Source organism: Crocodylus porosus, unplaced genomic scaffold (genome assembly GCF_001723895.1).
Source record: "Crocodylus porosus isolate Cpor-Errol unplaced genomic scaffold, CroPor_comp1, whole genome shotgun sequence".
Lineage (NCBI taxonomy): Eukaryota > Metazoa > Chordata > Crocodylia > Crocodylidae > Crocodylus > Crocodylus porosus.
Genome location: NW_017728939.1, coordinates 7432200 through 7442575, shown reverse-complemented (window position 1 = coordinate 7442575; position 10376 = coordinate 7432200). Strand labels below are relative to the sequence as shown.

General features: G+C 53.1%; 1 protein-coding gene across 1 annotated transcript in view; it reads left to right on the top strand.

The window, feature by feature from the left end:
* The first annotated feature begins 1695 nt into the window (after positions 1-1695).
* Positions 1696-10376, top strand: part of RIMS3 (regulating synaptic membrane exocytosis 3) — a 39084-nt gene continuing 30403 nt past the window's right edge. The window contains exon 1 of the mRNA XM_019547780.1: positions 1696-2026. The gene's annotated coding sequence lies outside the window, so the exon portion shown is untranslated. The remainder of the gene's footprint in view (positions 2027-10376) is intronic.

Genomic DNA, 10376 nt, shown 5'->3' with positions numbered 1-10376 from the left:
TAATAGCACTTTGCACCACACACGTACCCAGACGCCCTTCAAATGTTAGCCCAAGCCAAGGGGAAAAGTAGAGGGCTCCCACTGCACATCTGATAGGCAGCCACATGACCCTCCATACAACTTTTGGGGAATGTGGGGAGGGGAATGATGTTGAAACGCAGGAGTCTGGGGTTTTATTTGCCTTGATAAAGCCAAGGCTGGGTCATTGTTTGAAGGCTGCCTCCCTGGGCAGTAGAGCTAGGGACCCAACAGGAACCAGGTTGCAGGGAGGGGCGGTGAACATGAAAGCAGAGCTCTAGCTACAAGCACTTGGAAGCTGCATGAGGACATCTGTAGTGGGGACTTACCAGCTCTGGCATCAAACCCACCTGCTGCCTCAGTTTCCTTTCTCTGCTGCCACCCCAAAGCCACTGCAACGCCCTTATGAGGAGCCTTTGGTGCAGTAAAGATGCACCTTAATTCTTCAGATAGCCCTAAAATAAGCAACCCCCCCAAGGCCCTCCCAGCCTCTTCCACCTCACTGTAGCCAGGCACAGCTGTTGTCCCTCACATCTGCCCTCTTCCCTTGCAGTCTTCTGGAGTCTGCACTGCCATGGCTCCTCAGCTGACATCCTTTTCTGCCTGGGATGGCTGCACCGTCTCATAAGATGATGCCATGGGAAGGACCTACACCCACCCCTACTGGTGATCTGATCTCCCACATGGGGCAACTAAACCATTCAGCTGATCACCCCATAAGACAAAAGGCAGTATCTTTCCAGGATTTAATCTTGCATACCTAGCCCCAGTCTAGGTGGAGAAGACCACAACCACCTTCTAACTAACACACAAATCAGCCCCTCTTCTCTCTCCTTGCCTGGAGCTGAGCCACATGCTTTCCCCATCATGTGACCTCTTTAGGTCCCTCCACCTGGTGCAAGAATCACAGCTGGCACAGGTAAGATTTTGCACCTTAAAGGGGCAGCTCATCCGGATGGCTCCAGGCATTCATTTCACCTAAGGTGGAAAGAGTGGCTAGGCTAGGGACCTAGAGAGTTAGACAGTCGGCATTTGGATCCCAGCTCTGCTACAGATGCTCTGTGTGACCGCATCCACGTCACTCTGTCTTGCAATATCCCATGTGTAAAAGGGGGTGATAATATTACCTGTGTCCATCTTCCTCGCTGCAATTGTAAACTTGAGGCTATGTACAGCGCCTAGCACAGTTAGCACCCAATCTCAGCTGTGACTTGTAGATGCACAAGTTCACGACTAGGGAAGGGGATCTAGAGGCAGTGCTGGGTGCGTCCTCAAGGTCTAGCATCCGCCCCCATTAGCTCAGTTAGCTCTTTGTTTCCTGGACTGAGTCCCCCAGCCCCAAGTGATGGGTGCCCAGTGGCAGTGTTCGTCTTGGGATCAGGCTCCTCCAGACCTGATGGACGGTTTTTTTCTTCTACGCGTCTTGGCTTCCCTAGTGACAGCTGGATGTGGGATGAGTTCCTCCAAAATCTGGGGATTTTGGCTCAGGGGGCCCATAATGTATAGTATTGCACTATTGCAACACCTGAACTGCGTCCCTGTTTCTCCAGGAGGGTGAGAAGCCTCGGGACAGGTGCTAGGAGGAGTAACCACCCATATTCAAGACCCAGTCCATTTGCTCCCACCAAAAAGGGGTTGAGGAATACCTGCCGGGAGCATGCCACACATGCCTCCCATCTTCTGAATTTCTTCTCTCCCCCTGCTTTTGGCTGCGAGGAGAACTGGGTCAGTGAGGTAACCATGGAGATGCTTAAGCAAAGAGTGTGCAGCCCTGCTCCCGTCTCTCTCCTGAAACCTTTAAAGATTAACTAGATTGTCATCTCCACTCTCCTGGTGCCAGGGATGGGATTTGGGGGTTGAATCCCTTGATTTGGGCAAGCTATTTTGGGTTTGGGGTTTTTTTTGTTGTTGTTGCAGGCAAGAGGGAAGGCAGGGTGTGCGCGTTTGGGAGCGCAAGAGGGGGGTCTGAGTCTTCTGGCACCCACACGCAGAAGGACCCGTCTCGTTGGTAAGATGCATCGTTCCTATTACTTATTTTCCTTAAAGGTGAGGGGAGAGCATGTGGAGGGATAGGGCTGGATCTCGCATCGCGTTTGCAGAGGCAAGCCCTGGGTGGCGTGAATCGGAATAATGCAACAGGGAATTCATTTTTTCCAGCTGATTGTGCCTTTGCATGGTGTGCATCTGCTGCGGTGCATACAGAGAGATTTCTGTCTGTGCGTGCAAGTGTGTGTGTGTGCGCGCGTGTGTGTTTACATGAAACCCAGAGATTGTCAGGGGAAATGCTGCTATCATCGTATCATTCTTTCATTGGATTGCCTTTATTTGATTTCTTGCTATTCCATATGTCCCGAAGTGATTTTGCCTGCTGAAACCCTAGCACTGATCCCAGACCATGCAGGGAAATGGAGCTCATTTACTGGGGAACTTCTTCAGATGCTCCATCCTTTTTTCTTTTAAATTCCTTTAACCGTAAGAATGGTGCCTGGCAGAAAGAAACAACCAGATTAGGGGCTGCAAGCCCTCATCTTTCTCCGGTTTCTCTTCTTCTCCCGTGCTCACAGTTTTGGAGCTCTCTTCATGGCAGAGGAGCAAGAAGCTCTCGTTTCATTTAGGCATTGCAGCAATGTGCTCTAAGAATATTAGTGTTCGGCAAAATCAAGCCAAGGGAGCAAAAAAGGAAGGCGGTGGGGGGCTAGACAAAGGGAATCATAAACTGACTCTGAATCCGCTGCCTGCAAAACTGAAGACGAGAGAAAGAGAGCCAAACCCCAAGGGGTGCAGAGGCTGGATGGAAGATGCTTTTGCGGTAGCATGTTACATTTGACAGGCTGGTACTGGTCAGAGCTTCTGGCGTCTGTATGTGCTTTCTAGATACTTGGGCATGTTCGAGCACCCAGCTTCTTTCACTAGAGCGAGCAGTGTGTCTTTGCACTTCCACTGTACCCAGCTGGGAGCACCCATCCTCCGAAGAAGCCATAAGCAGATCAGGAGCAGAGATAGAGGTAAAATTGAGGCCGGGGAACAGCAAATCCTTCCTTTGGGCTTAGTAATAAAAGAGCCTGCTTTCTCCTTCCTTTCCTGTGGATTATCCGGTGTGCGTTGCATTGAAAAGGATCCTATTAGCATTGTGCTGTAATGATCTAATTTGTTACCACCAGAACTCAGTGATTGTCAGTGGCAGGCGAAGAGGAGAAGACAGCGGCAGGGTTTCTTGTCTTTTCCTGGCTTTATAAATAATAAGGCTACTTAGCTCTTCTATGGGAGCCTTCGCCTGCAGATCTTGTAGCGAGCTGCGGGACGCGTTGGAGGTGAGAAAGAAACGCAGACCTCTGTCATTTATCCTCCAGACATAGATCGGAGCCTCTGCCTGCGGTGTTGCAAGGGGGCACTGTGCTGCCTGGGGTATTCTCTTTCAAATGACATTGAAAACTGTGGCGTTTGATTGCGTGTGTGTGCACGTGTGTGTATGTGTGCGTGTAAAAAAATAGGAGGTTGCCGTCATTCATTTCATAGACTTTGGGGCTGAAAGGGACCTCGGAAGATCTTTGAGTCCAGCCCCAACTGGGTAACTGCATTGTGTCTTCTGCCTTGCTCCTACAATACACGTGCTTATCTTGAAGTACACAAATAACCCTACTATGTGTTTTTGGGTTGGGGCCTGTCTTTGTAATGGGACTGCTTTGTGCTAGTGAAAAGCTGCTACATCCCACCCCAGATACAGTTGCATTTCCAGAGCAGGCGAAATAGTACATATGTTCATGCCCCTTGAAGGACTTGGAGCGTTTCAGATGAGAAGAATTAGATAAATCCCATGATTTATACAATTCAGGAGTTCGGGTTTGTTTATGAGCAAGGGAGAATATATTCTTATAGTTTCATGGAAGTTCAGAAGCTCTTCCTACCCACTATAATGAAACAGTGACATGGTAGCGGCCCTAGATTTGTGATAGCTGCATTAGTCTTGTCACAATTGTAGAGATGGGAAAACTGAGGCATGGAGAGGGGATACCAGATGCTGGAGGCATCACATGGACTGAGCATCAGAACTGGCATGAGACCCTGGGCATTAGGCGCCCAAGGGCAGTGTCTTGCTGTTGTAGGGACACGATGACTTCCCAAGAAGCCCACTCGTGGATAGCAGCGTTGGATCCCATGGGGAAGCTACACTAGATACAGGCCAGGATCTGGACACTCAGTGACTGTGTATGAAAATATCCCCCCATCTAAAACATTTCATGGAATTGAGCAAGACTAATGGCAACGTCCAGTTGGGAAGTGTGTTGTCCTCCAATTTGGAAACAGCTGCCCGCCACTGAGAGCACAGAAACAATAGCATGTGACCCAGGTAGCCACCCACGCAATAGGAATGGCCAATAGCAGGGGGCTGAAGAGACTAGTTCCCAAACAACCATAGGGTGATGCAAAGGTGGTAAGGAATGCAGTTTGCAGCATATCGGGGCCAATTAACTGATGAAATCGGGGGAAAATAAATAACCTGTATCCAGAGTGCAGCCCAGCAAACCTCTTAAGCACATGCACAGGATGGTTCCTATTAACTGCATTGGAGCTGCTTCCCACATTTAAAATTAAGCATGTGCTTAAGGACTGGCCTGGGCAGGGGAGGCAGAGAGATCCGCCAGCTCTGCCCAATGCATTTCACTCCCTGAGAAATAACCTGGCAGGCTCAGTCCCTGCCCCTGGAGCCTGTTTTTGTCTTGGATTTCTGCTAGGCAATGCAATGGAAGACGCGGGTAAATCACAGAGCAAAGCAGGGTGAGCACGGCTGGGTCAGGGTAGAACTGAGGTTACCTCCAAAGCCTGTTTAGCTGGGGCGATCTGCTGCCCAGAAGCTGTGCAAAAGATACCCAGATCCATCATGGAGCCCAGATCCAAGCTGTGCAAAAGATGTCCAGATCAGCCCTCATCCATCGTGCTCCAAGCACCGCCTGGAAAGGAGACAATCCGCTAAGCAGTGAGTGCTCTCCAGAGGGAAAACTGGTGATTCAGCACAAGCACTTAACAGCCTTGAAGCTTCCCAAAGTCTCAAAATGTAGATTTCCTGCCCTTCATGCAGCTGGTACACCCACGCTCAGTCAGTACCATGCTGCAAGCTGGGCACGGTGCAGCCCGGTCCATGGCCATGCCCAGGACCTGGGGTCCTTCCTTGGGATGTGGGTATCGGGGCACTGAGCAGCTGGGACTGGGAAGCCTGCATTGCAACCAGGGGCTGAGCTCCAGTCCAGGATTTACTTGCTGCTCTGCAAAGGAGAAAGCATAGCTAATGAAGCCAGCACTGGTGCCAGGCAGGTAAAGGGCTCCCAGGCTGCTGAATTAATTTGCAGAGAAGAGGCAACAAACCTGGACTAGACTCAGCTGCCTCCGAATCAGCAGAGTTCTCAAATACATGGTGATACTGGGAAGCATCCTGCCATTGCTTACATCAGTGCAGTTCCATCTGATTTACACCGACATAACAGCAGAGTTTGCCCCATTCAGCTGCACTCATGGAGTTGCTTTGATCCATGCGTCTCAAAGAGCTTCGCAAGGGAGTGTCAGTTATACCCCATGTACAGGTGGAGAAGCTGAGGCACAAAGAGACAGAGTGACTCATCCCAGATCGCTCCTGGAGTCTGGGACCGAGCCACGGGCATGAGGGAATCCAGCCCCATGCTCTCCGCTGTGATTACATTGCTTCCCTATTTCCATCCTGGGTGTTCCCTATAAATCTGGAGCAGATTTCAACAAGCAGATTGCAAGCGAGAGGTTCATAAAAGCAGCAGCTTGCTCTTCAGGCATGCTGCGCAGGGCTATTTCCGTACCAGTCTCCCTTGTCATGATGGGAGGCTTTGTGATAGTAACACCTTGCACTTATAAAGTGACTAAGGGTCTCAAAGCACTTTGTAAACACTCCAGTCACTCCTGCAGAGATGCTACAGGGACCCCCGCCCCTCTCCCGGCAGATGAAAGCACGCGGCAGACACAGTGGCATCTGCTGGTACTAAATTACCGTTGATTGTACATTGTGTGGTGTTCTCTTTGGCTTTCCCTGTGCCCCCGCAGCTTGCCTGAGCTCCGCAGTCCCAGATGCTAGGACTGTGCCAGTCTGTCTGTGTTTACACTAGCTGGGGAAGGCCCCAACTGCGCTGTGCTAGGTGCTGTGCAAACAGATAACACAAAGGTAGAGGGTCCCTGCCGCAAGGGTCTTGCAGATTATGTACCAGGTTAGAGGCAAGGGGTGAATGCAGGGAAGTGGGAGGAGGAGCACAACGAGGGGACATCGCTGGTGATAAGCCGTGGTTGTAGCACTCCAAGCTGGGGGCGTGAACTGTAAGGAGGGCAATATTGTGGCCACTAGTATTTTTAAGGGGAGCAGTTTCCAGGCATGTGGCTTGGCACAGGAGGGGAGCTGGCTGCGAAACATGGCAAACGGATACTGAAAACTCATGGAGAGGACGCAGGGGTCAATGCTTGATAGCAGAGAACTGCTAGCGAGTGGGTGGGCACAGGCCAGGCAGGGTGGTCGGCTGGGCTGTAGACGCAGGGCCAGTATTGTTGAAGCACTGAGCTGGGACGTGGTGCTCTGCAGCCATACTTTGAATGGCTGTCTGGGAGGTATGGCAGCATTCGTCCAGCTGGAGAAACTCGATGGGGAATCCAGGGGAGCAGACTCCACGGGGTGGACAAGAGGCTTGGGAGGGGGTCTGCGCAGACCTGTTTTGGGCTGGAGGGGAAGGCCAAGAGAAGACCCCCAAGTCCTGCTCATTTTGGGACCTCAGGGACACTCCAGGGACAGGAGATGCCCCCCTTGGCAAGGCCGGCGGCAGTTCTCTGGACCACTGCCAGTGACAGCTCCCCAGCACAGCAGCTCGTCACCTGGAGCATCCCATGTTACAGCCCTGTCACATGCCAGGTCCCCTCTCCCGTGTAGCAGAGGGGAAGGGAGGTTCATGCCTCCTGGGAACATTTGCACCCTCCAGGAGGAGATCCCATGTCCTAGACCACGGGGGGTTCAACCCCCAGCCCTGGGTCATCTGGTCTATAGGGTTTCCCATGCCTGGTGTGCTAGATTGGGCCCTGTTCTTGGTGTGTGGGGCTGGGAGGAGGTGGCAGAGGTCCGCAGTCCTGTACACAGGGCTGGGCAGAGGTGGCACGGGGTCCTGAGACCCTGATATCAGCACCCAGGGGTGGGTGGGGGCAGCACAGGGCTCAATCCCAGCACATGGGGGCAGCCCAGGGCCCAATCCTGGCATATGGGGTCCAGTCTGGCCTGTGGACCATTCCAGCACCATTCATTTGGCCCATGGGGCCAAAACATTGAGCACACTGCCCCAGCCCAGTGGACAGCAGGGTTTTGCAGGGGTGGGCTGGATCTGCCTGGCTTCTGGCCCAATTGCCACCACCATGGCTGCTACTTCTCCCAGCCATGAGGTTATGCAGTGCAGCTGGGTGGCAGGGACAAACAGTGGCAGTGATGGTAGCCAAGTTGTGGGCTCTTTGTTGCCAACCTATGCCTTAGACCAGGGGTGGCCAACCTGCAGCATGCATGCCACAAGCAGTCTGTGTACGGCACACCAAAAAGGGAGCAGGAAGAACAGTGGCAGACAGTGCAGGGAGCAGAAAGCAGAGCAGCAGATGGGGCAGGGAGCAGAAAGAGCAGCAGATATAACAGGGAGCACAGGAGAGGTCACATAAAGCAAAGCAGCAGATGGGACAAGGAATACAGGGCAGGGAGCAGGTAGCAGAGCCGCAGATTGGGCAGGGGAAGGGGATCAACGTGGTACTCGGGGGGGCGGTGGGACTTAGCTTGTGGCATGCCTGCCAAAAAGGTTGGCCCCTGCTGCCCCAGACAGCTTGCCAGCAATGGGCCTGGTTGAAAGACCCCTGAAATCAATTGGAAGATGGCCGTGGCCTGCGGCAGCCTTTGATTGGGGTCTGCGCGGTGTCAGAAAGGTCGGCCGGGACGAGAGCAAGAAAAGCAAGCGCTTGTAAAGCCAACATGAGCTTTTTTATTTGAAAGGCCTCTGTTTGAGCACGACTTCGCCCTTTAATTTCACCACGGTGCTAAGTACTGCTTTGGCAATTACTGTCTGCTTAGCAAACGGCACCCCTGCCATGCGCCTCCGTACGGGGAGGGATGGCGCGACACGCTAACCCATTTCATGCGTGTCACCGGCCGTGGGTGAAGGTGCGCCATTGGCTGCCAAGCACGGGTTTGCTTCCAGCTTCAGGGTCCTGCACAAAAGGCTAGTGGAGGAGGCAGCATTTACCCCTGAGACTGGCTGATTTATGGGACTAATTGACTCCTGCAGCTGAGCATTCAGCCGCCATATTATTTTCGTGGCATTTGCATTTATCCAAATGCAAATCGCTAGCAAAAAAAAGCCCTGTTGGGTTGGAGCAGCTGAGGGTATAGCTGCTGAAAGTGAGAGACCGGCTGCTGGAGAGGAGATCTTGGTGCTTGGCACTGAGCGCCCACACCTTGGGCTGAGACACCTGGGTTCCTCGCTCCCTCCTTTGGGTGGATGATGTAACCTTTCCATGCCTCAGTTTCCCAAACCACTGAAATGGGCATGATGCTTACGTGACAGGGGCCAATGCTCAATGCGAAGGCACCTTGCCAAGGGCGAAATGCTGCTTCCATGGAGCTAGCAGCATGCCAGGTTCAACTCCTGACCTGCTGGATGACTGGGCAAACCTCGTCCCTCTCCATTTGCCAGTACAAACAGTAAGGGGGTGCACTGAGTCCCTGCCACCATAACCATGTTATTTCCATTGACATAGTACAGCTGTCAGCTCCTTAGTGAGTCTCGTGGGTGCTGTTGATGGGCAGCCACACACCAAATTTCTGTTGCTCTGGATGCATTGTGGTGTCACTCGGGCAGCGCTGCCTCTGGGGCTGTAACTGAGAGCAGAATGTGGGCCCAGCTTAAAATCCCTATTCCCCCTTACCAAAATAAACTAAAAAAAAGAGAGATTATTGACTCTACCTAGATTGCTAGAAAGCATTTGTTGATTGCTAGAAAGCCTTGAGTACCTTGGGCTCAAGGCTTTCTAGCAATCCAGTGTTTCAGGTGGGAAAACAAGCCCTTGGAAGGACACCCAAGTATTGAGTCCGACTCCGGACTCATTTGGAGCTCCCAGAACAAAACAACAGCCGTGTTTCCTGCCACCCCGAAGACTAAGATGAAAAGTCACTCCCCCACATGCCAGCCAAGCTGCTTTACCACCCAGCAGGACACGTATGTGGAGGCAGGCTCTCCTTAGGGCAGAAGGACAGAACGACTGATTCTGAGTTAAGCAGGACCTGACTGCAGTTCTGAACCATAATACATAGGTCGCTGTGGGGCACTACCTCTAAACAGCATCAGCCCACGTCCAGCACCCAATGGCCATGATGGGTCAGACTAATACATGGGGTAGGCACATGGTAAGGAACTGGATGGGTGGAGTAAAGGGGAGAGGCACGGTGGGGGCTAAGTGATGTGCCCAAGGCCAGGCATCGAGTCAGTGGCAGAGCTGGCCATTGTACCAAAGTTTCCCCAAGCTCCTCTATGACCAGGCTGATTTCCCTGTGAGGGAATCTGGGATACTGGAGACCAGAACAGGAGGGGACAATGGCTCTGGAGAGCTAAGGCCCTGGGCATTAAGCTGGTGGTCAGCAGCGGGGGGCAAGGCGGACCAGCCGTGAAAGGGTTACTGGGGAAGCTTTGGCCCTCGTGCTCCCTGTGAAATGTCATCCTGCAGACTCAGAGCCGGGGGGCACCTCTCCCTGACCACCGGCCTCGTCAGGCCGCCTTTCCAGGGCCCCGACTAGCACCGCTGTACAAGGAAACAGCTCCTCGCTCCCCCCACGCGCCCGAAGGGCAAGGCTGCATGCCTGCGTGGAAAATAGCAGCCCAAAGGTAAATATTGAAATGCTCCCGTTCCCTGCGAGTGGGAGCTAATGAATGATATTATGACTAATCGCCCTGCTTGTCTGCGAACCTATTTCCATCCCTCTATAATTGATAAATACCCGAGTTCAGGCAGAGCCGTGTGACGGGCCCACCGGCTCCGCCAAGGGCTCATTAGCTTGTCAGGCGGAGGCAGGGAGCACCAGTGGGGTCGCCGCTTCGGCTACCCACGCGCTCCAGGCCGGCGCGGAGGAGATAGGCAGGTTCTCTCCCGCCGTCCCTCGTGGCAGGGATATGCTACGGGGGTGGGCTGGGAGGCTCCCAGGCCTCCATCCCCAGCAGGGCTCAGGGCAGAGAGGCTGGATTTGGGGTGGGTAGGGCCCCTTCACTGCTGCTTAAGCTTGGCGGTCCTCTGCTCTTCCCAGGAGCCTGAAAGACCTCTCCTTCCACCCACGAGTGCCT